The sequence below is a fragment of the Heloderma suspectum genome, chromosome 8 (assembly GCF_057233095.1).
Source record: "Heloderma suspectum isolate Gila_16-S chromosome 8, 16-S_ref, whole genome shotgun sequence".
NCBI classification, from domain to species: domain Eukaryota; kingdom Metazoa; phylum Chordata; class Lepidosauria; order Squamata; family Helodermatidae; genus Heloderma; species Heloderma suspectum.
This window is the reverse complement of record NC_139465.1, coordinates 13,013,176-13,031,663: the sequence shown is the minus strand read 5'-3', so window position 1 is coordinate 13,031,663 and position 18,488 is coordinate 13,013,176.

Sequence of the window (18,488 nt, the reverse complement as noted above, 5' to 3'; positions counted from 1 at the left end):
CTGATATCATAAGAACACGAGGAAAGCCTTGCTGGACCAGACAGAACATCCATCTTGTCAAAGATTCCAGTCTACACAGTGCCATCCACTTGCCTCCAGGAAGCCCACAAGCAGGACTTGAAGGCAAGTTGTTGCTTCCTAGCAACTTGTTGTCAGTGGCATATTTATTTAAGAACTTTGTATCCTGCCCATCACCAAGAGATTCCATACTGTCTCCGAACATGGTTCAGTCATGATGAACAATCTTCTATAGATCTCTCCATGAATTGGTCCAATCCCTGTTTTAAAGCCATCTAAGCTAGTAGTCATGATCATCACATCTTGTGGCCATGGGTTCTGTAAATTAATTATCTGTTGTCTGAAGCAGCCTTCCCCAATCTGGTACCCTCCAGATGTTTTGGACTACAGCTCCCAGAATTCCTGACCATTGGCCATGATGGATACAAGGGAAAATGGAAGGGAAATGATCAATAGGAAAAAGATGAACATCATGGTTAAAGAATGGTTCAGCTGTACTTCTATATAACTATTCAGAGCAGCGGCGTCAAAAACAAAAATAGCTGTAAGGATAGCTAACCTCTGATAGGAGGTGGCACTTTAAAAAGAAGAAGGCCATGGTGACTGGGGCTGATGGGAGGTGAAGTCTAGAACATCCAGAGAACATCAGGCTGGGGAAAGTTGGTTTGAAGAATCCAGAGTCTTTGACTATTTTTATATCACGTTTTTCTGACATCTTCCAGAATCATAAAAAGGCCCCGGTCTTTGTGTTCAGGCTGAATTCTCAGTGACCATTCAATGGATATGCAGATGCAAGGTATTCTGAGATTGAGCAGGATTTTAGAAACCCATTGAAAGCTAACAGTGGTAAGAAACGGTAGCATTTGGTAAAGATAATAGAAGGCTGTAAAAACAGTTGAGTCTTATTGACTCTGGAGGTGGTCCCTAAGGAGGAAAAAAAAACCCATAATGAGTTTATGCCAAGTCATGGGGGGAAGTGTGCTAGTGATTATTTGGGCCCTTTGCAATAGTTTAGCAGCCTGAGCCTCACTAGATTAGATAAATGAGATCGTTAGAGATGGTTTGGAAACCTTGCTAATGACTGCAGACACTGAATGAGCTTTTTATTTACTGCATTAGCCTCAAAAAGCTATTGAGTGTGTATCATTTTAAACTACATGCCTTAAGCACATGTGAGCAAGCTACAGTCATAGTAGGTTCAAGGGTTCCAGTAGTACTGAGCCAAAGGCTATATTAAAACTGGTTGATCTGATGAATCCCAGGTGCCCTCTTTTCCATGTAGCATTTGGAGCAGGAGTCACCTGAAACACTACGGGCCACTTTTCATGTTTTTGTTGGATGCACACACATGATAAGGTTAAAAAATAAAATACTTCCTTATTGAGAAAGACTAGCTGTCTGTCCTGTCCTATACCCTGACAGTGTGATGGTGGTCTGACCAGATTGACTGAAGAAATTGCATCTTCTATAATAATGTCCCACATCTATCTGTCCACCTTCTCCTCCCAAATCAAGAGCGGGAAAGGTATTGTCACGAAGCTGAGAGAAAAGCTAATAAATCATGTTGAAGGACCATACTATCTTTCACTTAGGACACACACACACACACACACCAAAAATGCCCCTACCCCCTAGGAAGTGTCCAGGGGAATCGTTTTGCTCTCTCCTGTTTTAGGGATGGATCAGTGCCTTTGTGATATCAACAGCCATTACTACAATTCCCATGCTCATCTCAGACCTATTTGCCTGCTTAGCAACCAACACATCTCATACTAATGAGATCAACAAGTTTGAAAGCAAATCACCAAAGGGTGCATGGAGGCATACAGAGGTATTCAATAACCGTCACAGCTGCTTTCTAGAAACACAAGAGAATGATAGCACAAGACTTGGAGGTGGGGGAAGAATATAAACAAGGATTCTAAGGGATAAAGAAAGGGAGGAACAGAAGCCAAGAGAAAGGAGGGTAGAGTTAAGCCAACCGGAAAGGGAAGTTATGGCTTGCTCTAGTCCATCTCCATTTCTATATATATCCTTGCACTTGATAGACATGCAAACAAATGTTTCTAATGTCTTCACAATATCTACAGTACCATTTGCATACTGCCTACATGGATCATTTGCTTCAGTATTCCTAACTATGGTCAAATCTACACACATACATCAGGATGAGATAGGAATGGGGTAGTACTAAGAACTCTCCCACTCCAGAATGCAACTGTTTAAAATGTTCCCTTGCACAAAAATTCCCTGAGAGTAGAAAACTAGCACAGCAGATAGAGGGCTAGATTACAACCTTTCTCCCTGATGTGCCAGATGCCTACTAGCAGGGTGTTGGTTTTCTGTTGGGGGAACATTCAAAAATAGCATCCCTGCAACCTGAAGTGGTCCAATCCACTCTGGTACTTTATGACTTTACCACTGCCACCTGGTCCACTGCAAGTGGCAAAAATGCTTCAAGCTTTTCCATTGTGTCTCTGTCTGTGTTTTTATCCCTCGCCATGTTACTCATTTTCATGCTATTTTTCCCCCAGTTGACCCCATTTAGCAGGGTGGAAGTCAAGTTTACCGGCCTTATTAAAACTTCGATAAAAACCATCCATTCATAGTTAACCGAAATTGTACTCACATTTAGACCTGAATATTAATTGTCTGATAATGAGAAGATAAAGCTACTACTCTGTGCAGGTGCACCAATCAATTTTAGTGAAAATCGGAAACATCTGATGTGGGGGGGATGGTTTTTCCCTCTTATTGCATGTGAAATTAAAAAGTGATTTATATTTTCTAATAAAGTGCTTTTCATTGATCCCATTCTGCAAATGTATGGTTTCATTTGCGCTCTTTTAAATTACAACAGTTTTTGGTTTGTGTAAGAATGATTTTACCATTACAATTTTTGGCCTCCAATTGATTATTAGCTCTAAAGTGGCTTTGGAAGATTTATTTTTTTAAAAACCATCAATTTTTTTTTTTTACTTTTAATAAACTTTAAAATACATGATCAGCAAAATGATTCAGCTAATGTGCAATCAGATCAGACAGTTCTTTAAAACTTTAAACATTTAAAGAAATGTCTCTATCGGCATAGACATTTTCATCAGCATACCATGTTTTACTCTGTTATGACCCCTCACTCAGGATGATAAATTATTTACTTACATATAAGGAAATGCCTAAACTTTCTTTAGACATTTGAATTAGTCCAAAAGAGATGCACTGTGGTTGTGCTAACCAAGGTGGGGGATATCTATTTGGTGTCCCTCCATTAGGCTTTTGGTCTGATTCAGCAGGGCTCTTATGTTTGTATGTTAACCAAGCCTTAATTTGCTTGGCGTGGTATCCAACAGGTATCCCTCTGCTGATGGAAGTGGAACAGGGTGATTTTCAGTGATTTTCCCTCCTCCTTTAGCCCCCATCTAAAGGGTGAAGGCTAAAATGATTTTCCCCCATCTCCATGCTGTTCTGAAGGGTCCCCCAACTGTCCAAAAGCATATGGGAGGCTGCAAGGGGAGGAGGAGGAACTGCTGAAATTACCACATTTCACTGACAGATGCCTTCCATCAGCAGAGGGATACCTGTTGGATACCACCCTAAGCAAATTAAGCCTTGGTTAACATATGAGGGTTTTTTTTTTAAGTTCACATGAAAATTTGTGGGCATTTTTGTGTGCATTTCTCCTACTAGACACAGTTTTGTATGATATTTTGCCCAACATACACATTTTATAAGCAATTTTCCTACTATAATGCATTTTTGAACATTTTCCCTAATATACACATGTTTGTGTCAATTTTCCCCTCATATGTGCCTTTTTGTACCATTTGTTTTGTATTGGAGAACTTCATTGCAGAATTCAGAGAAGCACGAATTTCGAAGGATAACCGAGTTCCAGTTTGCACGTTGGTTCAAAAGTGTGAAATTAGCGGACGAATTTCTCCTCAATCCCATCCATCAAGCCGAGTATGGTCTACTCCAACTGGAAGTAGTTCTCCAAGGCCTCAAGCAGAGATTTCTTCCATCATCCTCAATCTCAGAACCTTCGAATGCAGGGGTAGGGAATGTGTGGCCCTCCAGATGTTGTCAGACACCAGCTCAATGAAGCCCAGCCAGCATGGCCAATAGCCAGGTGTGATGGTATTTTTACTGCAACACCTGGAGGGCCACAGGTTCCTCACCCCTATTTTAACAGATGTCAGGGATTGAACCTGGGACATTTTGCATAGAAAGCACAGACTCTACCACTGAGCTAAAACCATTCCCTTGACACTATGCTCCCTCACCTCCATGACACCACCACTACTTCCTACTTCAGTTTATTAGGCTCAAAAAGTGTTAAAGCGTCTTCTCTTCTGGCCAAAATATACCTCTACCTTTGAGGGTTAGTAACTTTGAGAGAGATCTCTAACCATACTTTAAAAATACTTATGAATAAGTCATCAGCATTTTTTTCCCTCCTCTGTGGTATAAATCTATTTCATACGAGGAATTTTTAGCTTCTTAATGATATAGTCTAGCCATACCATATTATTGCACATTTAGAAGTAATTAGTTTTCCAACTGCAGTAGAGGAAAGTAATGCATTTAAATTAAAATTGATTTTTTTTTCTTTTTAAAAAAACTTACTTGACATTTCTAATGGTGGGGAGGGAATCAAGCTTTCTTTTACAAGTTGAAAAGAAAAAAGTTATCTTTTTATTTTTTAAAAAATGGGGAAATGGGCTTTTTGTGCTTAGTTTTCATGCTAACTAAAACAGAGAAAACCAGCCATATTTTTTTTCTTATTGAAATGCAGGGGCAAGTAGATTCACAAACTGTTTATGTATGTTTGGTGCCATTTAAATTAAGTGGCCCATCAATCCTTTATCTATGACTCTATTGAAATCCAAGCAAAGGTCTGCATTCTTGAAAGTTTTTTTTTTTTTTTAAGATCAAGAAATGATTATAAGTAAGGGGAACAAAGGGGAATGCCTTATTAAAAACCCATATAAACAGTTACATACTGCTAGAATACTTAAGGGCACAATCCTATGGGGATGGCCGTAAGCCTCCAGACTTGGAGGCTTATTGCCATCCAGTGCAGAGCAGGAAGAGCTGTGCAGGTGATCTTCACCTCTGCACTCCTCCCATTGTGCATTTCAGCTAGACAGACTTTTTTGCTGCCTTGCTGATGTGTTGGGGAGGGGATGGGGAGGAGGCTGGGGAGGCTGGAGGATTCCTTGTAAGCCAGACTCCTCAATCCCCTCCCCTCCCTGCCCACAGGAACACCCCCTTTACCTTCCCACCAAGGTCGCTTTTGTGACCTTGGAGAGACAACCAGTGTGGTTCTCTCTGTGCTGGCTGCAAGGGGGAGGGGGTGCAGAGCTCAGACTTCTGGGTCCGAGGTTGGAGCACTGACTCTAACCTTCGGTCCAGGAATCCAAACTATTCTATGCCCCTCTCTGCCAGATTGCTCTCTAAGCTAATTTATCAAGAACAATTCACAAAAATATAAGCATGAATGCCATCTTCCAAGGGTGTTCTCCTACAGGCCCAATGAAGTATGAGATGGGAACAACCTGGGAGTGTTATTTATTTATTTATAACATTTATAGGTCTCTTTATTTGCTAAAAAAAAAATCCATCAAAGCAGTGTACAACAAGATAAAACAATAAAACCTAAAAGGTAATGGTATCTTCAAATGGGCCTCTCCTGCAGATCTTAATGTCCAGGTGGGTTCATGAAGAGACAGCCAGGTCCTTAGCTGTTTAGAGCTTTAAAGGTTAAAGCCATCACCTTGAATTGAGCCCAGAAAGTAATTGGCAACCCGTGCAGGTCTTTCAAGACAGTTATAATATGTTCCCTAAAACATGCACCAGTTAGCAACCTTGATGCCACATTTTGCAACAATGGCTCCCCAACACTTCATATGCTTAAACATGAACATAAAGAGCTATACCTATAACCTAGGTAGAAGTATGGCCACCACCCTTTGGAGCTCCGCCAGTGACAGCAACTAACCAACCATATTGGGGGGAAAGTTTTTACACCTTGTCTCCTAATTTGGGTAATGTCAAATTAGGATATTATCAAATTTCATGGTATTATGGTGCCACCTTCATGCATAGGCATGGGGTAGAAATCAATTCAGCTTGCATTTTAATGTGAAATTGCCTAATTTCATACTTTTTAACCACTATGCAAACTGAAATTCAGTTATCATTCAAAATTCGCACTTCTCCAAATTTTGCAAAGATGAGTGTACTTGGGAAAATAATGTCAAAAATGCATATGTACCTGCCCAGACCCTAAGATCATCTCCAGGGGTGGGAGCCCCTGCCAAAGGAAATGAGGCAAGTGGCTATCAGGAAGAGAGCCTTTTCTGCTGTGGCACCCCGATTGTGGAATGAGCACCCTAATGAGGTTCTCCTGGAACCTACGTTGGTGCCAGGTGAAGATCTTTTTATTTTCCAAGCATTTTAGTATTTTAGCATTCTAGTATTTTAGCTCTGCTCTTTTAAATCTGTATTTGAGATCTCTGCATTGCTGCTAGGTTTTATTCTGGTTGTATGTTTATATTGTAGTTTTAAGCTTTTATATTCTATATTGTTTTATGCTGTACTTCTGGTTTTAATTTTTGTGAACCACCCAGAGAGATTCAGCTATTGGGCCGTTATAGAAATGTAATCAATAAATAAATCACATTAAGAAATTTGCTTTCAAAAATGTATATATTAAGCAAAAATGCATACCAAAATATTTGTATTAGGAGAAATATGCACAGAAATGCTTAAGAATTTCATGCAAACTTTTATAAAGCAAATTCTCAACATTTGGGACGAACTGAATTGACGACTGGAGAAATTCTTGAAGTTTGAAATGAATTGAACTTAATATTGGAAAAATGAGAACCTGAGAGAAATTGACATATTTGTCCATCCCTAGTTATGGGGTCTTGGGACCTTACTAGAACCATTTCTTGATGTCCAGAGACCTTGTCCATTATCTCAACAGAGCCAGGCAAATAGATGCATCTTCTGCTGTGCTGTCCTGCCTGGCTGTGCTATGGACTTCTGTTTCCTAAGATGGCTCTTTGTTCCTTAATGGCTGAGACCTAGCCCTAAGTAGATATGCTGGCTGGGGCTGATGAAAGTTGTATTCCAACACATCTGGAAGGTAACAAGTTGGGAAGATTCCAAAAATGGGTATGTAGAGCTCCCCTCCCCTGCCCCATATGTATAAAAGGAAGGTTTCTTCAACATCACAGGGAGAGGAGGGGACAAGAGCTTCATTTTCAAAAAGATACACACTAGATAGCTTGTCAGCTAAAGTAGACATGACAGTGGCAGATACACTCCCATCAGGTAGGAACCAGTGGCATAGTGAGTCTCATTTTAGTAGCAAAAGGTATATGCAGGTCACAAGTGGGGGTTCAGAACCAATCCACTGCCTGCTGCTTAACCCCATGCATCCCCACTTTCTAAATCTCTTATTTTTCAGCAAAGCTGCCTGGAACAGATTGCGAGGAGGTAAGCTTGGAGGGGAGAGGTTTTGCACTCTTCACCTGCATGCCCCTTTTGCTGTTAAAAATTGGCAGCCACCACTGCTGCCTCCTCCTCCTCCACATGCTTGAGGTAGACCTGAGTTTAAATTGGATTTGTTGGATTGGATCCAGAATTAGTCATACTTTCAGTAGACCAATTATGAAATCAATCAGACATGTTAGTCATGTCTCGCATAAGTCCCACTGAATTCAGTGGGTTTACCTGAAGCATGATTAAGTCTGGATACAACTCATTGCATTTACCACATTCAACTTTCTTCCAGGAACAAGAATTAACCAATCATATACATCAGGGGTGGGCAACTTGTAGCCCTACAGATGTTTTGGCCTATATCTTCCATCAGCCTTAGCCAGTACAGCCAATTGAGAGGGAGCATGGGAGCTGTAGACCAAAACATCTGGAGGGCCACAAGTTGACCACCCCTGATATACATGTTTAAACATATAGATCAGTTGCCATCATGTGTGATTTGGTTCACAATGATATAAAGCCAAGTTTCATTGATGTCCATCAAGGATGGGGGAGAAATTTGTTTGGTTTGCTTTTTAATGTGAACTTACATAATTTCACACTTCTGAACCAATTGTTGTTCAGTTGTTCAGTCGTGTCCGACTCTTCGTGACCCCATGAACCATAGCACGCCAGGCCTTCCTGTCCTGCACTCTCTCCCGGAGTGTGCTCAAGTTCATATTCATTGCATCGGTGATGCTATCTAGCCATCTCATCCTCTGCCGTCCCCTTCTCCTTTTGCCTTCAGTCTTTCCCAGCGTCAGGGTCTTTTCCAGAGAGTTTTCTCGTCGCATTAGGTGGCCAAAATATTTGAGCTTCAGCTTACACTATCCAAAACTCAGTTATCCTTTGAAATTTGCACCTTTCCAAATATTATGATGGAATTCTCCAATCAAAAAATGCATGCAAAAATGATTATATCAGGCGAAAGTGAAAACAAAAATGTGTATTTTAGAGAAAAAAAAGTTTCATAAATCTATTGTATTAGGAAAATTATATATTAGGCAAAATTGTGTATAAAATGCATGCATGAGGAGAAATGCATGTATTAAGAGAAATGTGCACAAAATGCATATGAATTTTCATGCAAACTTTAAACTAAAATCTCAAAGTTCGAAATGAACCAGACTTAAGATTGGAACAATTTTTAAAGTTCAGGACAAACTGAACTTTGGAAAATGAGAAAGCAAAATTTATAGATTTGTCCATCCCCAGAGCCCATATACCAGGCTTCCATATAAGACAATAAATCTTCTTTAAAGGAAATATACACATTATCTGTAATGTCTGTCTATTATCATAGAATCATAGCATAGTAGGGTTGGAAGGGGCCTACAAGACCATCAAGTCCAACCCCCTGCTCAATGCAGGAATCCCTGACAAGTGGCTGTCCAGCTTCATCTTGAATGCCTCCAGTGTGGGAGAGCCCACCGCCTCCCTACGTCATTGGTTCCATTGTTGTATTGCTCTAACCGTCAGGAAGTTTTTCCTGATGTTCAGCTGGAATCTGGCTTCCTGTAACTAGAGCCCATTATTCTGTGTCCTGCACTCTGGGATGATCAAGAAGAGATCCTGGCCTTCCTCTCTGTGACAACCTTTCAAGTACTTGAAGAGCGCTATCATATCTCCCCTCAGTCTTCTTTTCTCAAGGGTAACTTGCCCAGTTCTTTCAGTCTCTTATGTGTGCTGCTTTCCAAATACCACCATAATGGATTGTTAACTGGAAAAGGCCATCCCTAAGATCTTGGCATTTGTTACAGATGCAGGGAACTCTAATAAGCACCTGGAGTTCTCATAGCCACAAATGCTAACCCAGTGATTTCAAGGGAAACGCAAGCTCACATCTTTCCATGCACAAATGTGCATCTCTATTGAATTGAATGGACAGCCTGAATGTGCACATAGAACACAGAACTGGGACTACTGACTCCACAAGCCACTATTACTGTGTAAAAGATCCCATTCTGTTAAAAACAAACAAACAAACAAAAACATTGTCAACATCTCTTTGATGTGCTGAAGCATTAGTAAGACATTATCCAGGCTCAGGTATTGAAACGCTTGCATGGTTAATTAAATTGGTTTTTATTTGAGCTCCTTTAATTCAGGACATCTTCTCATTCTGTTTCTCACAAAAAAGGTGACAGGGGGAACAGGGGGAGAGCTGAGTTTTTAAATGCTGAAAAGCTTGTACTCCAACATTACAGACTCATTTGAGTCCATTAAAAAAATAACTAGGGCTTCGCCATTTAGTTGATTAATCAGTTAAAATAATCAATCGAAAACATTTTGATGAACTAAAAGGGTGCCTCCAATTAGCGGAGAGGGACCATAGCTCAGCATGGCAGAGCCTGTGCTTTAGATGCAGAAGGTCCCATTTTTGATACCTACGATCTCCAGTTAAAAAATTATCAAGGAGCCGTTGGTGGAAAAGACCTCTGCCTGACAGAGCAGATGCCAGTCCAGATTAGAATAGAAGAGGACCAATGGTCTCATTCTGTATTCAGCAGCTTCATGGATTTCAAGGGGTCTATTCTAAGTATGGATAGGGCTGGATCCAATATTAGATGCAAATTTAGAAATAATGTTACTATGATTTAAATAACAACAAGAAGAGCACATGCCAGTCAAGAGTAGAGTAGGCAGTACTGGAGTAGAAGAGGACCCATGGTCTTGTTTGGTATAAGGCAGCTTCAGATGCTCACATGATTAGGTGAAGGGACCATAGCTTATTAGCAAAGCAGCTGCTTTGCATGGAGAAGGTTCCAGGTTCAATCACTGACATCTCCAATTAAACATGTGAAGGGATAGCAAGAATGTGTGGGTTAGAAGCCAGACACCATGTGGTCCATCACAGTTGCTGTTCATGTGCCAGATTCCTCTGTTGAGCAGGTTTCCCTCTCTTCACTTGGAATCAGCAAAACATAAAAATGCTTAGGCTTGTCTGAATCATTTTTAGAGATTTTAAACCTTTTACAGCTCAATCCTGTGCATGTTTACTCAGAAGTAAGCCCGGCTGTATCCAGAGGGGCTTACTTCCAAGAAACGTTTTGAATGGCAGCCTTGATTTCATTTGGCTTCATGAAATGATAGCAATATTCATATTGTTTTTCCTTGGAAAATGTACTCACTAACACAGCTTGGAAAATAAAATTATTTTTTTAAAGACTGGGATTTTTATATTTATATTGCAGTATGAATTTTAAGGGGACAATAGATGCAACTCTGAAAGAGCACCAATTTGTGTGTAGGGAGATAATGGAGGAGAACTTTCATGCATAACAATACATAGGGGTCTCATCATTGGGAGTTTAATTCCTTTTACATCACTGCCATCTAGCGTTGCTCTTCACAATCATCCTGAGCAGAAGGCCCATGATTTTGCTTCAATGAGTTAGAATATTGCCAATGGACTTGCAGGTTTGAATAGCTTTGTATTCAATGGATATTTCATAGCTCGGGGAGTGGGTGGGGGGGCAGATAAAAGCTGTTCAGAGGGTTAGCTGCCTGCCCATGACAACATGTTTACTTGGCAGGTTCACTAATGAAGTTTTCAAAATGAAACAGATTATTGAGATATGGCACATTGACTTCACCACCCAATCCAAACATATTAGATTGATTGGTTTCACTCACTAATAGCATGCCCCCAGACATGTCAAACAATGATTCTTGTTTTGCATTCCTTCACCTCTCCAAGGCTGAAACTCCATGTTATGCCAGCAAATGTGGGTTCTTGAGTCAACCCTATGTTTGTGGGAAAGGAGGCATTTGCAGAGGAGATCTCTACAGAAGCTTCCAGATCATCAAGGTGGCAACCCACTCCAGTATTCTTGCCAAGAGTGTTCAAACTACCGTACAATTGCGCTCATTTCACATGCCAGCAAGGTTATGCTCAAAATCCTACAAGCTAGGCTTCAGCAGCATGTGAACCGAGAACTACCAGAAGTACAGGCTGGGTTTCGAAGAGGCAAAGGAACTAGAGATCAAATCGCCAACATTCGCTGGATCATGGAGAAAGCAAGAGAATTCCAGAAAAACGTCTATTTCTGCTTCAGTGACTACGCTAAAGCCTTTGATTGTGTGGATCACAACAAACTGTGGCAAATTCTGAAAGAGATGGGAGTACCAGACCACCTTACCTGTCTCCTGAGAAACCTGTACAAGGGACAAGAAGCAACAGTAAGAACCGGACATGGAACAACCGATTGGTTCAAAATTGGGAAAGGAGTACGACAAGGCTGTATATTGTTGCCCTGCTTATTTAATTTATATGCAGAGTACATCATGAGAAACGCCGGGTTGGATGAATCACAGGTCGGAATTAAGATTGCTGGGAGAATTATCAACAGCCTCAGATACGCAGACGATACCACCCTAATGGCAGAAAGCGAAGAGGAACTAAAGAGCCTCTAGTTGAGGGTGAAAGTGGAGAGTGCAAAAGCTGGTTTGAAACTCAACATTTAAAAAACGAAGATCATGGCATCTGGCCCCATCACTTCCTGGCATATAGAAGGGGAAGAAATGGAAGCAGTGACAGATTTTACTTTCTTGGGCTCCAAGATCACTGCAGACAGTGACTGTAGCCATGAAATTAAAAGACGCTTGTTCCTTGGGAGGAAAGCTATGGCAAACCTAGACAGCATAGTAAGAAGCAGAGACATCAACTTGCCAAGAAAGATTCGTATAATCAAAGCTATGGTTTTCCCAGTAGCAACATATGGCTGTGAGAGCTGGACTATAAGGAAGGCTGAGCACCAAAGAATTGATGCTTTTGAACTGTGGTGCTGGAGAAGACTCTTACGAGTCCCCTGGACTGCAAGGAGGTCAAATCACTCCATCCTAAAGGAAATCAACCCTGAGTGCTCATTGGAAGGACAGATACTGAAGCTGAAGCTCCAATATTTTGGCCACCTAACGCGAAGAGAAAACTCCCTGGAAAAGACCCTGATGCTGGGAAAGACTGAAGGCAAAAGGAGAAGGGGACGGCAGAGGATGAGATGGCTAGATAGCATCACTGATGCAATGAATATGGACTTGAGCATGCTCCGGGAGAGAGCGCAGGACAGGAAGGCCTGGCGTGCTATGGTCCATGGGGTCACAAAGAGTCGGACATGACTTAATGACTGAACAACAACAAGGCATTTGCAGAGGAGATCTCTACAGAAGCTTCCAGATCATCAAGGTACATACTCATAACAACATAGGCCCATGTTATTTCTCCTTGTTTTGCCCTTCTTCATCTGTGTGCTTACTTGTGTTCCTCTTGGAAGTCTAATTGATTTCAATGGGTCTACTCAAAGTATGGCTAAATCTGGAACCTCTTGGAAGCATCTGGATGAAACCTATGGAAAGTAGGATGCTGGACTAGATGAATGGATGGGGGATAAATTTGTTAGCTTTGCATTTTAATGTGAACTTACCTAATTTCACACTTTTGAACCAATATGTGAACCAAAACGCAGTTATTCTTCGAAATTCACACTTCTCAGAATTTTGCAATGGAGTTCTCCCATCAAAGCATGCACACTAAAATCAGTTGGAGCCAGATTTAGCCATACTTCAAGTAGACCCATTGAAATCAGTTGGACTTAAGTTAATAATGACTAACTTGTTGATTTCAATGGGTTTAATCTAAATATGGCTAAATCTGGATCCAAGCCAATGTGCACATGAGTGAAAATCATGTTCAAAAATACATTATATTAAGAAAGTTGCTTGCAAAATAATGTGTATATTAGGTGTATATTAGGCATGGCTGTATACAAAAAGGCATGTATATGGAGAGATGTGCACAAAAAATATGTACCAATTCTCAAAATTCAGGACGGACTGAATGTAAGCTTGAAAAAGTGAGAAACTGAGAGAAACCAACATTGACAGATTCATCCATCAGACCTAATAGATGGAACTTCGGTCTGATCCAGCAGGTCTCTTCCTTTGTTCTTATGCTTTGCTTCTGCCTTGGTTAACCACACTGCACCTGGCTTTGCCTTGCCCTCAGTACTTTCCCCCCTCCACTCAAGGTGACAGGGCCTGTATCTGACACCAATTATGCAGTAAATATGAACATCAACCCTCCTCCCCACCTCTGTACACGATCAAGATCATGCTGTTTGTGAGTTTACCCCTAAGATTCCACCTTGTGTATAGTGCCATGCAAAGAGTTAATGTTTTCCTATAGGCCCTGGATGAGTAATCATTCAATGTTTTACTGGGGGGGGGGGAATGTGGGTGGATGCAAAATAAAAGCTAATATCACAGGCATGTTGAAACTTGCCTAGCTGGAACAAGTAGGAGATAGACAAAATGCCCAAATTAAGAGCCCGGGAAGTCTACGTGCATTGCCATGCATATTAATGAACCAGATCATCTACCCCCTGGCAGGTATATTGTTCAAAAAGAATGCTGGTGTAGTGGGTTGACTTAGGGCCAAACTATGCATGATGAATTCACCCTTGTTTGCTATTCAATATAAAAAGCAGTGGCCATTGAAAGGTGCATAGGGGTGAGGGTAGCTGTCCCATAGCTTGGTGTAAAATACATGCAGATGGTTCCAGGTTAAATCCTCTGGTAAAAAGGATCGGGTAGCAAGTGATCGAAACACCTGTCTCTCCCAGAGATCTGCTGTCTGTCAGAAAGACAGTGTTAGGGCATATGGACAATTGCCTGACGTGGTAGAAGGCAACTTCCTATGTTTCCAATAAAGGAGTACCTTTTCCCCCACGTCATGACCAGCAGAGTCCAGCAGTGATCTAGACATGGACTAAGAGGCTGAGGAATCAGTGGTGCCAACAGAGGAGGTCCTGGGCCCAAACACCAGTGGGGAATCAGAGAACCCTAAGCTCTAGTTGAATGTATTTTCTTAAATCCATTCTGTCTAAGTTTCATGGATTGTTAGTCGTCTTTCATTCTGTCGTCAGCTCATTGATAGAATCAGAATTTTTTTTTAGGGATGTACAAGAATTGAGTTTCCGTTTGCAAATGTTCACTTGTGTGAGTGCACATTTGCATGAATCTTCCCCCCCTCAAAGTTAAAAAAAACAACAACAACTGGTCTGCAAGTCCATAGAATTCATACAACTTGGAAAAAGTTCTGCTGCAGAATCTGTGGGTCGGATCCATAGAAATCTGAACTCATTGGAATCCATTGTGGATTTCTTCAACACCCCTACCCTGAACCCAAGGTGCCAGAGACCCCAGAACCAGTGGCCCTTGAGCCTCGATCGCCAAGTGGACCACAAGCCTAGGAAAGAGTGGAGTCTGAGAGGGGGCTTCTGAACTGACACTTCCAGACTGACACCCTAAACATCTTGGGATCAGGATATTTGAGGTAACGCCTCCTCTCTTACCAACCTGCCTGGTCACTGAGGTCATCAGATGAGGCATCCTGGTGGTTCTGTCTGGACCTGCAGTCTGTTTGGAGTCTACTTGGAGTAGGGGCTTTAGTGTATTGGCTCCCTCTCTATGGAACTCCCTGCCTGTTGATGTCAGACAGGCACCGGTATTGTTTTGTTTTCAGTGACTGCTGAAGACATTTTTATTTAAACAAGGCTTACCTGATTGACCACAGTTTTATTGGCATCATTGGATTTTACATGATTTAATTCTGTATTTTGATTCTTTCTTTCTTTCCTGCTCAGGAATCTTGTTAGATATCAAGCAGTATATAAATGTTGTAAGTAAGTAAGTAAGTAAGTAAGTAAGTAAGTAAAAATAAATGGCTTCAGTCAGATAGGGATGGGTGAACCACCCTGTGCCCACCCTGTGCGCAACTTGCCAGACCTCTGCCACTTACCCATCTCTGTTCAGCTCCCTGGTCGAGCCAGTGCGTGGTCCGCAGGCACACAGCAAGCAGTACACGGCCCACCAACTCCTCAGTGAGTGGCCATTTTGCGTAAAAATTGTAGCTCATTGTTTTATGTAAAAGACGTTTTATGTAAATGGCAGCCATAAAGTGGCTATTTACACAAGATTACAGGCATGAATAGACCATTCATGCCTGTAATCTTACATAATGGCCGCTTTACAGCTGCCATTTACATACAACTTTTTACGTAAAACGAGCGGCTATTTTTATGTGGACCGCCTGCCAGTTCAACCAGCGAACCAAAGATGACAGGTAAGTGGCAGAATGTGGATGGGAGTCTGGGGAGGCCAAGCAGGGGAAGGAGGGAGTCTGCTGGACTCCCCCCCCCGCCCCTCTGGGACTCATGCAACATCCCTAGTCTCAGACCTTGTTGGAGCAAGTTGCTCACTAAGACCTTTCCTAGGCGCTGAAACATCCAATTGGCCTTGCACCCCTGCTTCAGACCAGAACATGACACCCCATCAGAAGGATTATGTGTCATGAAGTCATGGGCTGGTGGGGGGATATACCCAAGTTCTCCTCTGTTTCGCTTTCTAGAGTGGAAGTAACTTGTCCCTGTACAATCACTGCCAGACTGACTGGATACAGATGCTTATAACATATAGTTTAAGTACATAGAATCATAGTATAGTAGACTTGGAAGGGGCCTATAAGACCATCGAGTCCAACCCCCTGCTCAATGCAGGAATCCAAGTCACACCATCCCTGACAGGTGGCTGACCAGCCTCGTCTTGAATGCCTCCAGTGTGGGAGAGCCCACCACCTCCCTAGGTTATTGGTTCCATTGTCGTATTGCTCTAACAGTCAGGAAGTTTTTCCTGATGTTCAGCTGGAATCTGGCTTCCGGTAACTTGAGCCCATTATTCCGTGTCCTGCACTCTGGGATGTTCGAGAAGAGATGCTGGCCTTCCTCTCTGTGACAACCTTTCAAGTACCTGAGAAGCGCTATCGTATCTCCCCTCAGTTTCTCTTCTCATGGCTAAACATGCCTGTTCTTTCATTCTCTCCTCATAGGGCTTTGTTTCCAGTCCCCTGGAAACATGACTAGGTAATACTCTTTAAAGAGAAGTTCATGCAAATCCAGTCTCCCCTTCACCCACCCACTCCTAAGGGTGGATAAATCTGTGAATTTTGGTGTTGCTCAATTGCTCATCTTTCCAACCTTAAGTTCATTTCCACATCAGTTATATCAACATGAATATTTGTATGCATTTTTGTCCACATTTTTCCTAATGCACATATATTCCCTAATATACACATTTTTGCAGGCATTTTACCCTAATATAGTGCATTTTTAGTGCATTTGTATGTTATTTTCACTCATAGATGCATTTTTCTGCACAACTTCCCTTAATGTATGCATTTTTGATTGGCACAGTGCATTACAAAATTTGGAAGTGTGACTATCAAAGTCTGTGTTTCAATTTGGGCATAGTTCAGTAAGTGCAAATTAGATAAGCCTGCATTAAAATGAGAACCAAACTAGTTTCTCCCCCACCCCTATTAGCATGTAGGGATTAACTGATACATACATTTAAACACAGGTTTTATTAGGATGCATGTTTTACAGAACTTGGCATGCCTGAGATGTGATGCATTTTGTATTTCAATTCTCTAAGATGCTTTTGGAAAAGAACATCTTCTCATTTGAGCATCACTTCCACTCATTTTAGAGGGATTTGGGCTGGAGTGAATTCTGCCAATGGTTTGCAGCAGAAGGGTGTCTCTTAGTCCCAGTGAAGCTCAAGTGCCTAGTATGCAGATGTCATGGATGGGGCCATGGCTCGTTGGTAGAGCACCTACTTGCATGCAGAAGGCCCAGGTTATATCCCCAGGTTCTCCAGGTAGGGCCAGGAAAAAAAATCCTGCCCGAAACCCCAGAGAGTCACTGCCAGTCAGTGTCGACAATACTGGGCTAGGTGGACCGATGGTCTGCCTCAGTATAAGGCAGCTTCCTATATTCGTATAAGTGGATTTAGCCTTTGTTCGTAGTTCTTTTTCTTTTTTACCAAAGTATCATTTTTACTATTAAAAATATAGGCTAATGTCAATTCAATTTGAATTCAGTTTTATTGTGTGTGTGTGTGTGTGTACCATCCACACACCAATTACACAAAGTCTACAGAGTTAACCAGAGCAATGTACAATCCTTCGAATGAGTCAGATAATTTGCTGTTGACTTGGAATGATTATATATTTCCTGCTAACAATGATTATATATTTCCTGCTAACAATTTGATGGGGAAAACATAGCTAAGTGTTGTTTTTTTTACCCCCTGTAACATAAAGCAGCATATGGGATGCTAACACATACACCTGTCATGACCGGGGGTGGGCATGTGGTTGGCATTAGTCTAAAGGGAGCCGTATGTATACACGTAGGTCTTCTACCCTAGGTATACAACTGTAGGAGCAGAGTGAACCAGAGGAGAAAGATAAGGGAAGGCAGCAGAGCAGTGAAGGCAAAGAAAAAGAGGCAAAAAGAGGCGCACCCAACCAAAAGGAAATAGCAAATTTCAGCAGCAAAGGTCCAAGAAACTGTGAAAGCATCTGTCACTCTCCTAATAACTGTAACACTGTATTTGTAAATAATGATGTTTAAGGATTAGTTTTTTTTTCTTATATTGTATTATATTTGGTGTTTAATATTACTACTCATCAAATATTTTAAAGCTAAGTAAATATATATAGATTCCTAAATGGTTGCCAATTTGATCTTCCTCATCCTGATAAGAGACTCCTGTGGTATTACACATAATTATGTAGGCTCCACTCAGATGGATGATCAGCATGTGTCAGCTGGGGCCATGACAGTGTGCGTGTTGACGCTAGCCCATACATTCTCAGTAGCTCTTTTATGGGTTCGGTACCCCCAGAATCATAGTTTATTCAGTCTGAAAATGTTACAGTGCCTGATATTGACAATGTTTTCTTAGTGTGTGTGCGCGCGTGCGTGCATGTGCATGAGAGATTGAGTGAGAGAAAAAGAGAGGAGGTTTAAAATCTGTGATCCCATCTCAGATTTAGGAAGCCATTGAACACCTGT